This window comes from Poromitra crassiceps, assembly GCF_964638095.1.
Source record: "Poromitra crassiceps genome assembly, chromosome: 16".
NCBI lineage: Eukaryota > Metazoa > Chordata > Actinopteri > Beryciformes > Melamphaidae > Poromitra > Poromitra crassiceps.
In genome coordinates this window covers 37,492,667-37,510,166 of record NC_139645.1, presented here as the reverse complement: position 1 = coordinate 37,510,166, position 17,500 = coordinate 37,492,667, and the positions used below count along the sequence as shown (strand labels likewise).

General features: G+C 44.7%; 1 pseudogene across 1 annotated transcript; it reads left to right on the top strand.

Annotated features, from left to right (window-relative positions):
* Nucleotides 1-445: 445 nt before the first annotated feature.
* Nucleotides 446-14,783, top strand: LOC310791626 (protein Niban 2 pseudogene; annotated as a pseudogene). The gene is made up of 2 exons: nt 446-1,733; nt 14,667-14,783. The product of its transcript is annotated as a protein Niban 2 pseudogene (transcript).
* The last annotated feature ends 2,717 nt before the right edge of the window (nt 14,784-17,500 follow it).

Here is a 17,500-nt window from a genome sequence, read left to right as displayed (position 1 = left end):
CACAATACTGACCGTAAAAAGGTTTTTCAGTTATAAGAATCTAAAAATGTTACTGAATGATGTATCAATGCATTTCCAGCAAATATTGAAAGAATAAAGGGTCTCAATTATGTGCAGTGTCACATGTTTAGTCTAAATTGTCACATGACCAGAGCTGTTTACTTCCTGCTTGCACCAGGAGAAGAGCTTGGCTGCATCAAAGCTCCCAAACAAAAGGTTATTAAAGTATGTTAACATAAAGATAGGACAACAATTTTTGGCACACATAATCTTGAAGGTGTCTCGTGTTGATATATGCATTTGCAATTACTCAACTTTGTTTAGTGTGGTCATTGAATGAGTAAACATGGCAACAATAGTGACCGGTGGGATAACACAGTGCCTCTAGGTATACACATACTTATACAGATACATTAGGGATGTGTATATGATTGATGATTTTCAAATGTATGTCAGCCACGCCAACAATGGTTTGTCATAGGAGAACAAGGTTCAGACCTTCAACAATGCAGTGTGACTCTACCGCCAGGCTCATGGGCACTACAGCACCTGTGAGATGACATGTGGCATACCGTCGCAGATACTGTCTAACCCTGGTGATGGAGGGCCTCCTGCCCAAATTGAGGGAGCTTATCCCCCTTGACTCAAAGGCAAGAAGCATGAGAGGCAGAGGAACTGGATGCTGATCAATGATACGGTGTACACAACCTGTTGCAGCACCAGGGCCAAACCAAGTACAAGGCTGTGGTGAGGCGGGACATCCCATGCTGCAGGCCTCCATATGAACAAACATGGACCAGATCATCACCAGCATGTCACCAACAAGATGTGAGCGGTGGTCTACCCCAAGGCAGAGAAGCTGCTGAAGGTGAGCATCCAGCCCTACATCAGCTCCACCCTGGATGCCATGATGGAGCCAACCATCCAGGGCTTCTCCGAGATCTACCATGATTTCTTCAGGAAGCAGGTGAACATGAGCAAGAACATCCTCAACAAATGAGATTGTGGTGAGCCACATGGAGAAGATCAGTATGTTGGCCTTCCACCTGGTGAAGATGCAGAGCTGCTACGAGAAGGTGGAGTAGCTGAGCCTGGAGGGTCTGCAGCAGGGTTTTGAAGTATCCAGCGCCTCTGTCTTCATCCAGAGGGCAAAGTTCCTCTTGAGAGAGCAAATGGATGATGCACTGTACACCTTTGTGTATATAATTCACCAATGGAGACTGGAGTCTCAGGGTACAGAGGACTCTGTAAGACCATCCAGCGCTGCCAGACCCGAGTCATCAAGAAATGTGACTATGACAGCAACATAGTGAGCAAGCGTTTCTTCCACGAGGCTCTCCTCTCCTGCAGATCTTCATCCCATACATGCTCAGCCTGCACCTCAGAGGTGCCACATTTCCAGGAGCTGATCTTTGAAGACTTCTCCCATTTCCTCCTCGTGGAGAAAATTTTCAAGGAGGTGGTGCTTTTCGATCATGGTCATCATGATGACTGTGAAGGAGACAGCGGGGCAGTGGAGACAACCTGTACACTGTAGGGACAGCATCGTCCTCACCAGCAGCGACTCCAACCTCCACCTTCTGGGCGAAAACCCATCCATCGACTGGGCCAGGAAGTACGGAGCCCAGCAGGAGGTGGACAGAGTCGGGGAGTCCCAGAGGAGGATGAGGATGAAGCAGTCCCCCACTGGTGAGGAGGTGGTGGAGGAAAAGGGGGAGGGTTGGTACCCTCCAGTATTGAGGCTCCGCCCACTAGCACATAGGCTCTACCCTCTAGCACAGAGGCCCCACCCTCCAAGACAGCCCCCCTCCCCCAAATGTGTTAATAGGTGGGCTGGGATCAGAATGTTGATGACTGCATGGGAGGAATACTGTATATTAATTCAGTATACACATTAGATGCACTGTGTTATCCCACCGGTCACAATTGTTGCCGACCATAAAACTCACCTTTTCACCCACTTTTCCATGGAAATTTAAAAAAATTATGATTGATTATTTCAATGGGTTACTAATGACACATGATTTGTATATTTTCATGACTGGGAAAAATTCTGGATTAAATGGGTTAAAAAATAACCATGCCCAGAAGGGTATGACACACTGTACGTATAGTCAAGTCAAGTCAAGTTTATTTATATAGCCCTAATTCACAAGCATGTCTCAGAGGGCTTCACAGAAAGTATGTCTAGCTAATTCTAGCTAACACACAGTAACAAGAATATACAGAATAAAGATAACATTTGAACAATTGATAATATAGAAAATATAGGAATGAGGGGAGAGCAGAGGAGAGCGCAGGAGAAGGGAGAATAGCAGGGGGAATGTGAGAGAGTGATGGGGTGGGGAGGGTATAGGAGGTGGGGAGGAGCAAGAGGAGAGAGCAGGAGAGGGGAAGGGAGGGGAGGTGTGGGGGAGAAGAGAGCAGGGGGAGGGAGGAGGTGGGGAGAGAATGAGCAATATAGACGGAGGAGAGGGGGGAGGTGGGGAGAAGATAGGAGGAGGAGGAGGAGAGAAGGAGAGATGGGGGTGCAGGGGAGGGAGAGCCAGGGTAGAGAAGCAGGGGGAGCGTCCCACATCCCCCCCCCCCCCCAGAGGGGACAGAGAGGAGGAGAGAACAGAGAAGGAGAGGTGGGAGGGTGCAGGGGAAGGAGTGCAGGGGGAGAGGAGGAGAGAACAGAGAAGGAGAGGTGGGAGGGTGCAGGGGGATCGCGGGAGGAGGAGGCGGGGGAGGGAACAGACCTCTCCGCCCCCTCCTCCCCCCCCCCCCCGAGAGGACAGAGGGGAGGAGAGAGCAGAGAAGGAGAGGTGGGGGGTGCAAGGGAAGGAGTGCAGGGGGAATGTGAGAGAGGGGAGAGGACAGGGAGGAGGAGAGAACAGAGAAGGAGAGGTGGGAGGGTGCAGGGGAGGGAGAGCAGGGGGAACGTGGGAAGGGGCGGCGGGGGAGGGAAGAGCATGGAAAGAGAGGGTGCGGGGGGGGGGAGTGGGAAATGTGGGAGAGTGGGGAACAGGAGGGGGAAGAAGGGAAAGGAGCGGGGGAAAGAGAGAGGGGGGGGGGAAGATCAGACAACTGACTACTCTAAGCATTAACCAGAGCTAACTGGGACATAGTATCTAGCTAGTCTACAGCCTAATCTGGCCTATCCTACTCTGCTCTAGTCTGATCTTTGCCTGAACACTAACAGGTCAGCCTTAGGCTGTAGCTAATCTATCGCCTACCTAAACTGTTCTAAACCAACCGGCAGCCCTCGACCAGTGATGAAGAGCACCGATGCCCCCCCCCCCCCCCCCCCCCCACACATAAGGCGTGGGAGAGAAGGCCGGGCCGGGACACAGCGGCGTCCCCACACCCCCAGTGAACGCAAGAAAACCTTTCCACCAAATGGATTGCCCCAGTGACTTGGCTTGGCTGAGGAGGAACCTTGTGAGGTCGTTGTGCTACAGGGGCCCAGCAATGGTCGCCTGGGTAAGCCCACCCCCCACGCGACCCGCTCCCAGACCCGCCCCCAGCTAGTGACTGGGAACTGGGAGAGCAGGCCACGCAGGCCACGCGGGCCCACCCAGGCAGTGGACCCAGCGGCGGACCCCCATCCGGGGACTCCCCTCCGAGACAGGCCGAGAGATGCCGGGCTAAACCATGAACAGAGTTTTCCGGCATTGAAACTCTGTAAATGGTTTATTATGGAAATAAAATTTACAAGAGAACAGAAAATTGAAAATGTAAAAAAGAGTCCAACAGAGGGATATAAAAATGTAGTTTTTAAATTATCCTAAAATCAGGGAAGGGAGTTGAAAATGTAAAAAGTAGAGTCCAAAGGAAATAGAAAATGTAGTCTTTAAGTGTCCGTAGGTTTAGAGAATACTAGCTAAGAGGAGGGGAGGGGAGGATAAGAGTCGGAGGTGGTGATTAAGGGGAGGGGAGGATAGGAGTTGGAGGTGATGAGGCCGGGGGGGGGGGGGTCCCCCCCTTCCCTTAGGCAGGCAGGTGACCAGGATGATGAGGATAGGGGTCGGTGGTGGTGAAGAGCCCGGGGTGTCAGACAGTAGAAGGAGTAGCGGGTAGATGGCCTAGAGTGACGACAGGTGGCTAGGGCGATGACGGCCAGACCTAGGGCTGCAGCGGCGGGGGTGTACGTCAGGCCAATGAAGGACACCTGAGGGGGAGAGAGAGAAGAGAGCGGGGGAATCTGCGCAGAGGTGGAACTAACTCTATAGACAACAATAAAAATTAGGTCAAAGCAAAATTTATTAGGATTTTTTATTTTTATTTTTTTGGGATGACTAATACTATACTGCTAATTCAAGTCTAAGTACCACCTAACACCACTGTCAATGATTCAGCCCTGTTGATGCGGACCGTTAATCATGACCTACAACAAACAAAACTAAATTAGGTCAAGTCTAAGTTTATACTGATACTGCTGTACGTATAGGCTATACGTATATATTTTTTTATAATTAACCCTTTGCCTGAGTGACTTACAATATAATACATGTAACAGTAGAATGTGGAGTAGATATGATAAATTGAAAGGAATGACACCCATCTCCAGATAGTCTCTGGGTGTGTAAATCTAGTTTGTGTGATGCCTTCAGTCTCTCGCCGCTACAGAGGAGCACTTTAATCAGCCAACATCTACAGATATGCAACAGTGCATACGCCGGCAGAAGAAATACATGTGTGTGTGTGTGTGTGTGTGTGTGTGTGTGTGTGTGTGTGTGTGTGTGAGAGAGAGAGAGAGAGAGAGAGAGAGAGAGAGAGAGAGAGAGAGAGAAATACACACACTCCAAGTTCCTTTTTCACATTTACTTGATACTTGTTTTGCTTTCACTCACTCACTCACATACTTACTCAGTACATACACACAGCACACATACAGTACATACTCTCTCTCTCTCTCTCACACACACACACACACACACACACACACCAGTGATTCCGTCAGAGTGCAGACGCAGGCAGAAACAGTCACTCTGATATTATTAGACATTGCACTTTAGAAAGCCAGATGATTCATGTTTTTATTTGAGAACCATAAAACAATAAAGTGTGATTGCGGCGCCTGCTCCTGCCGCCTGCTGCTGCTGGGGGACAAGAGGGAGGCCAATAAAGCATCAGGGTGATTTCACTCACACCTTCCTCCTTAACACGCAACATGATCCATATTCATTTGTAGGGACAAAGTGAAAAAAGGCTTTTCATAAAACACTGATGGGTGTATTACACTGATGAGCCAGGCTAAACATAGGCCTGCATGACACACATGGAGAGATGGGATTCAATGGAAAATGGTGCAACTGTGGAACAGGCTTCCACAATTGTTTGAATCTAAGCATCTATTTTGTATTTTTGTTGAGCTTGTCGTGCAGCTGTAACATGGTAGGAATTAACAAGTGGGCTTGGGACCAGAGGTTTGAATCCTGGACCAGGTGGTCAAAACTTGCCGTTGAAAGTGATTGAAAACTGCTTTGTTCTGATTGAATGTACGTAAGTGCGAGTTTATTTAATAAACTTCAATGATGGATGGATTATGCTAAAACTGCTTGCACTTGTATGCAGAGAAAATTAGGGAATGAATGAAACCATTTTGAAGGCAATATGTCATGTAAAAAATAATACCAAACGGAATGCAATATGCTTCTTTACACAGTGTCTTTACACAGTGTCGGCCATTTTGACTGTTGATGTTTGAAGCCAACATTTGGAACAAGAAGGGCTGCAAGTGGACTTACCTCCTGCATTATGATCCAGTCATTAAGAAGTGGACTTACCTCCTGCATTATGATCCAGTCATTAAGAAGTGGACTTACCTCCTGCATTATGATCCAGTCATTAAGAAGAGGACTTACCTCCTGCATTATGATCCAGTCATTAAGAAGTGGACTTACCTCCTGCATTATGATCCAGTCATTAAGAAGTGGACTTACCTCCTGCATTATGATCCAGTCATTAATAAGTGGACTTACCTCCTGCATTATGATCCAGTCATTAAGAAGTGGACTTACCTCCTGCATTATGATCCAGTCATTAAGAAGTGGACTTACCTCCTGCATTATGATCCAGTCATTAAGAAGTGGACTTACCTCCTGCATTATGATCCAGTCATTAAGAAGTGGACTTACCTCCTGCATTATGATCCAGTCATTAAGAAGTGGACTTACCTCCTGCATTATGATCCAGTCATTAAGAAGTGGACTTACCTCCTGCATTATGATCCAGTCATTAAGAAGTGGACTTACCTCCTGCATTATGATCCAGTCATTAAGAAGTGGACTTACCTCCTGCATTATGATCCAGTCATTAAGAAGTGGACTTACCTCCTGCATTATGATCCAGTCATTAAGAAGTGGACTTACCTCCTGCATTATGATCCAGTCATTAAGAAGTGGACTTACCTCCTGCATTATGATCCAGTCATTAAGAAGTGGACTTACCTCCTGCATTATGATCCAGTCATTAAGAAGTGGACTTACCTCCTGCATTATGATCCAGTCATTAAGAAGTGGACTTACCTCCTGCATTATGATCCAGTCATTAAGAAGTGGACTTACCTCCTGCATTATGATCCAGTCATTAAGAAGTGGACTTACCTCCTGCATTATGATCCAGTCATTAAGAAGTGGACTTACCTCCTGCATTATGATCCAGTCATTAAGAAGTGGACTTACCTCCTGCATTATGATCCAGTCATTAAGAAGTGGACTTACCTCCTGCATTATGATCCAGTCATTAAGAAGAGGACTTACCTCCTGCATTATGATCCAGTCATTAAGAAGTGGACTTACCTCCTGCATTATGATCCAGTCATTAAGAGGTGGACTTACCTCCTGCATTATGATCCAGTCATTAAGAAGTGGACTTACCTCCTGCATTATGATCCAGTCATTAAGAAGAGGACTTACCTCCTGCATTATGATCCAGTCATTAAGAAGTGGACTTACCTCCTGCATTATGATCCAGTCATTAAGAAGTGGACTTACCTCCTGCATTATGATCCAGTCATTAAGAAGTGGACTTACCTCCTGCATTATGATCCAGTCATTAAGAAGTGGACTTACCTCCTGCATTATGATCCAGTCATTAAGAAGTGGACTTACCTCCTGCATTATGATCCAGTCATTAAGAAGTGGACTTACCTCCTGCATTATGATCCAGTCATTAAGAAGTGGACTTACCTCCTGCATTATGATCCAGTCATTAAGAAGTGGACTTACCTCCTGCATTATGATCCAGTCATTAACTCATTCATGGCCAGTTTAGGACTGCCAATATTTAGCACAGGCCAAAGATTTTCATAATTGTTGGTCATCTTTCAAGACCCACAGTAAATTATCTATTAGCACCAGAGTGATTTGCAATACCTCAAAATGAAGATGTACGTCTCTGGGTTCACCAGGAAAAAAAAAGTGAGCTTTTAGCATGTTCTGTACTCTACTTATATCCATTTATATACACCCTGTTTTCACCCAAAAGGTCTCTCTGAGATGACAAACAGGAGAAAAGGCAATTTCTGTAAAATACACATTCTCAGCCAGAACTCGCTCTCAATTCTTTTATTTTGAACTGTATTGACATCAGACATGTAAATACTATTCGTTATGACACAAATGAAAAAAAAAATATATATATATATATATATATATATATATATATATACACATGAAGTGCTTTTTTTTTACATTCAACAATACAGCAGTGTGAGTGAGTGTGCAGACAGACACACAGACAGACAGACAGACAGACACACCGACAGACAGACAGACAGACAGACAGACACACACACACACACACACACACACACACACGATCCCCCTTCGTTGCGTGATTTCTAACCCCACATAGGATAAGCAATAACCACGCCCTGTGGCGCCGGGATTGGCCAGGAGCAACACTGGAGGGCACGCAGCCCAGCGATTTCATGAACCAACTGAATAGCTCTTGAGAACGGACAGCGGGCTGCTGTGACTGCCGCTTCTGCCGTGTGTTTATTTTGTTTTGTTCTGGTCCACCCGTCCTCGTCCATGTCTCCCTGTCCTATCCTCCTGCTATTTGATCGTTCCCGTTTTCCCCTCGGCTATTCAACACGTCCTCACCGCCCTCTGATCAATCATTTCCTCATTCCTTCGATGATCAAACGCATCTCTGGATTACTTTCTCCCGTTTTCTCCCGGCTGGCACACAGGAAAGCGACCAGCTCCTGCAGCGCGCCGAGGGGCGTTTCAATGGCGTTTCTCCTGTCTGCACAAGGCAAGCTCCTTATCCGTTTTCTGCTTTTCCTCCTGCTCAATTTCAAAACAACAGCTGCGGTATGTGTTTGTTCACGTGTTGTCTTAGATGCTAGGGACCTGATACTATGTCACAGGCTGAGGAAGTGTTTGAACTACGCGCTGCAGTAATAAAAACAAAAACACGTCAAACACGTCATTGGCCCTCTGGGCTATTCCTGATAACACGTCAAAGACGTCATTGGCCCTGAATGAGTTAAGAAGTGGACTTACCTCCTGCATTATGATCCAGTCATTAAGAAGTGGACTTACCTCCTGCATTATGATCCAGTCATTAAGAAGTGGACTTACCTCCTGCATTATGATCCAGTCATTAAGAAGTGGACTTACCTCCTGCATTATGATCCAGTCATTAAGAAGTGGACTTACCTCCTGCATTATGATCCAGTCATTAAGAAGTGGACTTACCTCCTGCATTATGATCCAGTCATTAAGAAGTGGACTTACCTCCTGCATTATGATCCAGTCATTAAGAAGTGGACTTACCTCCTGCATTATGATCCAGTCATTAAGAAGTGGACTTACCTCCTGCATTATGATCCAGTCATTAAGAAGTGGACTTACCTCCTGCATTATGATCCAGTCATTAAGAAGTGGACTTACCTCCTGCATTATGATCCAGTTATTAAGAAGTGGACTTACCTCCTGCATTATGATCCAGTCATTAAGAAGTGGACTTACCTCCTGCATTATGATCCAGTCATTAAGAAGTGGACTTAACTCCTGCATTATGATCCAGTCATTAAGAGGTGGACTTACCTCCTGCATTATGATCCAGTCATTAAGAAGTGGACTTACCTCCTGCATTATGATCCAGTCATTAAGAAGTGGACTTACCTCCTGCATTATGATCCAGTCATTAAGAAGTGGACTTACCTCCTGCATTATGATCCAGTCATTAAGAAGTGGACTTACCTCCTGCATTATGATCCAGTCATTAAGAAGTGGACTTACCTCCTGCATTATGATCCAGTCATTAAGAAGTGGACTTACCTCCTGCATTATGATCCAGTCATTAAGAAGTGGACTTACCTCCTGCATTATGATCCAGTCATTAAGAAGTGGACTTAACTCCTGCATTATGATCCAGTCATTAAGAAGTGGACTTACCTCCTGCATTATGATCCAGTCATTAAGAAGTGGACTTACCTCCTGCATTATGATCCAGTCATTAAGAAGTGGACTTAACTCCTGCATTATGATCCAGTCATTAAGAAGTGGACTTACCTCCTGCATTATGATCCAGTCATTAAGAAGTGGACTTACCTCCTGCATTATGATCCAGTCATTAAGAAGTGGACTTACCTCCTGCATTATGATCCAGTCATTAAGAAGTGGACTTACCTCCTGCATTATGATCCAGTCATTAAGTGAGTTTTGGTTCCTGCAGTGTCTGTCCATCCATCTATCTGTCAAATGTCATATCTCTCTGACACTAATGGTTGAATGAATTTTGATCAAATTTGGATGCGATGCATTGTTGCATTTTGTTTTCTGCCTTTTAAAATCACTTCATAATTTGGGCTGGTTGGCACTATGATTAAATGTCAAAAGTACTTTGTACAAAACTTGTACAAAACACAAATTCAGCTCTCCTCACAAATTACTCTGATTGGCCCAATGAAGGTAATGAAATTAAAGTTAAAAAAAATTACTTTGAAAGGCTATCAGCACCAGAACAATTTGAATGAAACTAGTGTAGAAGGGAAGATATCACTTCATATTGATTGGTCCGAGGAGTGCCTGCTTCATTTGTGGGCATTTACTGTTGCCTTGTTTGTTTTGGTTTGAGGTTTCTTATTGTCTGTAATACATTATGGGCAGTGCTTAATTTGTAAATAACTGCTGGGTGTCCCTGTGAGTCTTGTGGAGGAAAAAGGTTCCTGAACATATCAGACAAGTGCATTGGAGACACAGTGGTGCTCAGTACAGCCATATCGCTTCCTGCGTAGACCTAACAGCCATTACTCAATGACCGACTATATGACCTGAGAGCTCCGACTACTGAGGACCGATAACAATATTTGATTATTGGATAGTTGAGATATACTGTATATTTATAAAACGGCTCTCTCAAATCAAGCAATCTGATTGGTTCACAGCCATTGTATAATTCCAGTAACCGAGTTCAATAACCCATGGCCATGGGTTATTGGTTGCCATGGCAACTCTCTTACTAAAAGGCAGCGCTGCGCTCGAGCCAAACAGCTTTCTCCTGATCTGCTGTATGGAGGGTCACTAGTCCTTCAAGTCTTGTACAATGAGTCATTATGGACGCATGATGGCGCAACTCTCTTACTAAAAGTACCTCAAAAACAAAATGGCGGAGACAGCTTTCAGATCCTTGTGAATCGATCTTCGCTTATAACTTTACTAATACTTCGCAGAAAATGATGTTTTGTACAAGAATAGACGCGGGCTAATGTCTTAACCCCTCTCTCGCGCGCCCTCACTCTTAACCCCGCATTTCTAAATAAGACGTAACGTTACTTGGTGTCGGCATACGGCTCTGGTGTCGGGCTTTGCAAAAAGCTCTCAGCAAGCGCCAGGATTGGCCAATGTCGACTTCAGTCTCCAGAACGATCCAATCAAATCACCCGCATGTCTATCTTCTTGCTAGAGGTCCCGCCTTACAGTAGTGTTTCAACTGACTCTATCAAAATACCATGCCAGTCGGACTTATAGTATTATTATTATTATTATATTATTATACTTGGAAACCGTTTTATAAAAGCAATATAGCACTCGAGCTGCGTGGTGTTGTGGAATATATCCCGCTGATAAGCTGTTATCCCACTCGGCCGCATTCTCCACAACACACTTGCTCTCATGCTATATTGCTTAAATATACTGTGCACAACATAAAAATGCCCACATAGGCTTCTATGAGACAATGAAACATCCAATCATATTGTATAGCGTCCCGTCCAGGATCACAACGTGAAAATAACAGGAGAGAAGTTTCTTGCGATTACAGTAAGTGCATTCATTATGTTGAACATTGGCTGTACTGTACTGTACTGTACTGTACTGTACTGTACTGTAACCACGCTATACAACAATAGCTACTTTTCACAGCTGCTCAGCTACACTGAGTGAGTGAGGACCACAACCAGGGATGTATAAAAGAGCTGGGTACAGTATTGAAAATGGCTGCCCGTTCATTTGAACATAAGCTGCTCACCAGCGAATGAATCATCTCAAAGCGCTTCACATATCACGGGGAGGGAGGGGCAACTCAAGTCATCCACCACCAATGTGTAGCACCCACCTGGGTGATGCACAGCAGCCAGTTTGCACCAGAACGCTCACCACACATCAGCTCTCACGGTGGAGAGTTGACAACTAAGTAATGAGGGATGATTAGGTGGCCATGATTGAAGGAAAGCCTGTGTGGGAATTGAGCCAGGGCACCAAGGTTACACCCCTACTCTTGTGAAGAGTGCCGATGGAATCTTTAATGACCACAGAGAGTCAGGACCTCAGTTTAACATCTCATCCGAAGGACAGTGCTCACTCACAGGACACCGTCCAACAGGGGCGGTTCTAGGCCTTTTTTGGGTGGGCTTTAGCCCACCCAAAAAAAAAAAAAAAATCTCTTCAAATCCATGGTGGTCATTAGTAGCAGTTTCTGTTAAAATTATCTTTATTTATTATTTATTTTAGCTTTAAAACTATTTTTAAATTTTCTGCTTAAAGTTCATGAAAAAAAGTGGCATTCTTGTTTTTTCCCACAATAATTTCATAATATCATTTGTAATGCCACCGTTGTAGTGCTGTTGTTCAAAATTAAAGTACATTTTCTCAGATTTATTGGTGTCTTTCTAGTCACACAATTTAATAGTCAGTGTCTCCCATACACTGATCTATTTGTGGTGGTACACCCTACATAGATTTTGACCCCCACAAATACTGCCACATATTAATTTCAACTAGTTGACTACAAACTCCTGCTTTAGTGCTTACAGTATATTATTATCTTGTTGGAATATTATTCCAGCCAATAAGTTAGGAAGTTCCATTTTGATTTAATTTTACTTTTGTTTTGCATACAAAGCAAAATGTTACTTTACTTGAAACTCCCCTGAAGTGATTTAGTTAGGCTACTGGCAGTGAGAAAACACTGTCGACGTGCTTTTGTAACTAACGTTAAATGCCGACCGGGTACAGCCATCGGCTCCTCGCAGCAGTAACGTTATGAACATGTAACTGAAGTTGGCCGCAGTGTAGCTTAATTCTGAATGTTGCCAAACTTCATTCATACTGATGTTTTATTTTGAAAATGGTTGCCAACTTGCGCATGGCTATGGCATAATCGCGTGTGTCGCGTGTGCAGGCACGTCAGAGTTTCTGAAATGTGCCGTCTTCAAGCGATTACATGGAGTCCTCAGTGGGAAGCGTCTCAAAGAATTCCACTCTGGAAGGTGGTTTCAAAATGTGTCGTTTCCTGAGCCCAAATTCGCCGTCGCCGTCTAAAAGGGAGGCACTAACGATACAATAATTCCCCGTCACCATAGGAAACCGTCCTCGTGTAAAGTGCCCCTAAGTTCAATAACCAACAGCCTTAATAACCAGCAGCCTAACCTCCTTGTAACCTTTTTCATCACATTCTTGTTGCGGTGTTGGTGGAACGATAAAATACCCCTAGACACGAGTTTAATGAGAAGTTCGGAACCGACTATGTATGTATATATATATATATATATATATATATATATATATATATATATATATATATATATATATATATATATATATAAAACTGTGTGTTTCTCCGAGTTTTGACTTGCACCGTTTGTCACACATTATCTACAGACAGCTGCTGGCTGTCTGCCAAACCTAGAGGTGTCACCAGAAAGCATGTACACATGCACACACACACACACACACACACACACACACACACACACACATACATGTACACACGCACACACACACACACACACACACACACACACACACACATACATGTACACATGCACACACACAACCATCACCGCGTGTCCTTGTCCCCTCCTCACACCACCTCTGCCCCCCCCCCCTCGCCCTGTCCCTTAGCCTGCCACTCCACCAGCACCTCCCTCCCTCCCTCCCTCCCTCCTCTGTGTGTGTGTGTGTGTGTGTGTGTGTGTCTGTCTGTCCGTCCCTCTGCCAGCTGAAATATGGGTGTCTCTACCAGGTCTGTATATCTGGACTTGTCCCTTCAGCAGAAAACCTTGGTCGCTGCTGATGGACGAAGCACTGCCACAAATAGCCCAGAGACGCAGTGGTCTTACAGGTCAGAATGAAAAAAGACCCTCAGTCAATGAAGGTTACAGACTGTATTCAATCACCTGCATGATGGAATGTATTGTGGAATAATGGTGTTGCATCCAAAAGGTGATTAAGGCCATTATAAGAATATGAATAAGAATTAGAATGCTTATGGTTAACAGGTTAAGACAATCTCCTATTGACACATATGCATGACCCAGCTTGACCCTGATGGTATGCATGTTGATTTCTTTATAACTAATCTCCACAAATCACTTTTGTGAAAACAGTATTTTATCACTTCCGCTTTTCGCTACTGGTTTAGTTGAACTTCCTTTTTTACAGTAAAGCTGGCTGGCTGGCTGTGGTTTGGACCTTCAGGATAATCAATGGTAGAAACTCAGCCGGTGAGCCAATTTAATCTGAGCCGCAGAGCTGCCAAGTTGTGTTGTGAAAACTGGGTTCAAGTTATCAAATGTCCCTCGATAAATTTGTCAATTGATAATTGATTGAGTGTCACATTGTCAGTGGAAGTTGATCACGGACTTTGATCATGGTGCTTTTCATGCGAGTAAAGCACCGTTGAATTGATTTGAACTGCCTAGATTGAACTACGTTTTAGAAAGCATAAAAAATAATAATGATTTGTACTAAAAATATACACTCAAAAATACGCAGAACAGAGGAGAGTCAATTTGACTTCACTTTAGCTACCTAATCTATATACGGTATATATATTCCACTATTATATTTGTGACAATAAGTTGAACGTTTTTTTCACGTTTTTCTCGGAGGTACAGTACAGTAGTTCTGTGTTACTGTTCAATAGCAAAGGTATTCACAGCGACAGCAGCATTGATATGTGTTGGTGTTACAACTTCTTTAGATTTCAAATGGTGTTGTGACAAACTGCCCTCTGCGACACGTTTAAAAGGGCTCATCCTTTTAAAGAGTGTATAGTTGTGTTTCGATTGACTTTTTCTTCACTCCTCGTACGCACCGGTCTCATTAGTGCCACCACAGCCTGTTGGAGCTTTGTTCAAGAGCACTTGACAGGTGGCTAAGTGTTCAAATCTAATGAGAGTGTTGCACAGTAATCTCCAATGTGTCACACGGGCTCTCCTGTAGCGCGGTGATGACTGGCAGGTGATGGAGGAGGATTATGTGGAAAATGGTGCCACTCAGGTAAAGTCCCCTCCAATCTCTCGCTCTCTGCTCCGAGTGGCCCGTGACCTCGTCCTCTGATCAAATCAATTATCCCTTTCCTCAATCAGATCAGCGTCTCCACGGCGATGGCCGACAGAATGACGGCGGAGGCTTCCGAGCAAAATCAAGGCACGATGAATTATTCCATTTGGTGGAGAGCGCGAGAGAGAGAGAGAGCGCTGCGTGGGGTGTGTGTAATGAAATGCAGGCACACACAATGCTCACACACACACACACACACACACACAATGCTCACACACACAGTGGGGCCGTCAAGATATCGAACCAGCCAGGCCTCAGATACCTCCCAGGCCTGCTTGTGAAACAGGACCTACTGCAACAATCAGCCTCAGGCTATTCTCTGTGTGTTTTTGTACGTGTGTGTGTGTGTGTGTGTGTGTGTGTGTGTGTGTGTGTGTGTGTGTGTGTGTGTATGCAAGTTTGAATTGTGTGTTGATGCATGTATGTGTGCATGTTGCATGCCGTGCGCGTCCATGTGATGAATAAACTCAGATATCTGAAATCACATTTGAAATAACGTGTGTGTGTGTGTGTGTGTGTGTGTGTGTGTGTGTGTGTGTGTGTGTGTGTGTGTGTGTGTGTGTGTGTGTGTGTGTGTGTGTGTGTGTGTTACAGGCAATGTACATCCGATGACAGATAGACATGTTAATAGATGGGCGATATACGCGGTACGGAAAAATTACACACCTGTTCTATTTTTGTGGGATCCCGCATCCGTCTGACAGATGACATGAGTGTGGGTCTGTTCACAGCCGTACTGGAGCCATACCACATCTGTTCCGGAGGCGGTGTACATTAGCCCTTAGGCTGATTCGCAAATAAATCATTTCCTTTGACCAATACTTTAAAGACCCTGGAACTAAACATAAATATTAGGGCTGTCAGCGTTAACGCGTTAATTGCGCGTTAATGCGTGCCGCCCATAAGGCGTTTTTTTTTTTTATTGCGTTAATCGCATGCCGCTATTTTGTCCCTTCGTCGCACCCGTGCTTGTAGTCAAGCCGTTCGCAGCCGTTTCCTGTCTTCTGCCTGTGGAGGCATGGAAGACTTAAAGACAGCAATGGGCTTCTAAATGGCTCGTTTTACTTTAAATAACACCCAATGGCACAGTGGACAAGTCAAGAGCAGTAGTTTGCACCTTGTGTAAAACGGAATTAAAATATCACCGAAGTACATCGAGTTTGAGCTATCACCTAAAAGCTAAGCATACCAGAGCAGCTAGCGGCCAGCTAGCAGCCAGCTAGCTAGAGTGAGACTCATTCACCACTCACTCTTCCTTCAGAGTCTCGGATGCACGGGTCCTCTAACCACTGGGAGGTTGGCTCCAATGGCTTCACGCGATATACACATTATCAATACACAGTTTCCAATACCGAGCCATTATTCACATGGAAGTGCCAAAGTTTTTAGCTAAGATACAGCCTTCTTCGGCTGTGTCATTTTGGGTTTCGACTGCCGGAAGTATCGGTTCTGGAGCGTTCTGGAGTGTTTAGAATTATTGTGCATTTATTTTCTGTTCAAGATGCATTTTGTAGACATTTTGTGACCTCCTGTCTACATTGCACTTCTATTGAATTGAAAATAAATCTAGAATTCAAGATCACAAAGTACATTTATTTGCATTCATTTGATTCCCAATCACGACACACTGGTAAGAATTATTAATATCTAATTAAAAATGCTTTGCAATGCAAAATAATGGCATTTTAAACATGCGATACAAAGATGTGATTAATCACGATTAACTATAGTTAATTGCACGATTAATCGCGATTAAGAAAATTAATCGTTTGACAGCCCTAATAAATATGCAAAGTATATAAATTTAGGTTTGAAAGTCATGGAGAAACTAGGAATTCTCCCCTAGAATTCTCCCCTTTCGCTCCCTCTGGGATTATGTGGGCGTGTCCACATTTGTCCACATCTGTGTGTGTGCGCGTGTGTGTGTGTGTGTGTGTTTGAAAGCGGAGCTGGCTCGCTGGCCCGACTACTTCCTCAAATTCTGGCCGAATCATGAGGAAGGCAGACCTCCACACTGAGACCGAAGCTTTCACACAGCACATTTACTTGAAATGACTAAAAACGAACAGTTAGAAATCAAAGTTTTACAACATGGGTCAAGAAATGTGGTCCAAACACGGCTCAGTGTAGCCTACTTACGTCATTTCATTTCTCTCCCGGTCTCTCTAGCTCTGCTGAGACCCGATCATAGAGAAAGTGAAAGAGACTCTGACTACCTTTTATAAATGTCATAAAAGAAATCGAAAATAGCCCACCAACAGATACAAAAACATGAACATATTATGTGTTTAATGTACAGACTTTTGAAACATGCATTTGAAGAAACGCAATGTGTCTCCCTGGATATGAGGCCCGTCATTTCCTCAAATGCTGCCTGGCAGAGGAACGCTAGCCTGGGTAAACCCATCCCCCACGTGACCTGCTCTCAGACCTGCTCTCAGTCACTAGGGTAACTGAGAGAGCAGGTCACGTGGGGGCTGGGTTTACCTAGGCTAGAGGAACGCATCAAATTCAAGACACTGGTTCTGGCCTACAGGGCAGTACACCAGTCAGCTCCCCTGTACCTGCAATCTATGGTCAGGTTCCAAACCTCACAGCGCTCCCTTCGCTCCTCCACCAGTGCAGGACGCCTCGCCCCTCCCTCGCTTCGGGGGCTCAAAAGTCGCTTATCCCGATCTCGACTCTTCTCGTCCTTGGCACCTCAATGGTGGAAC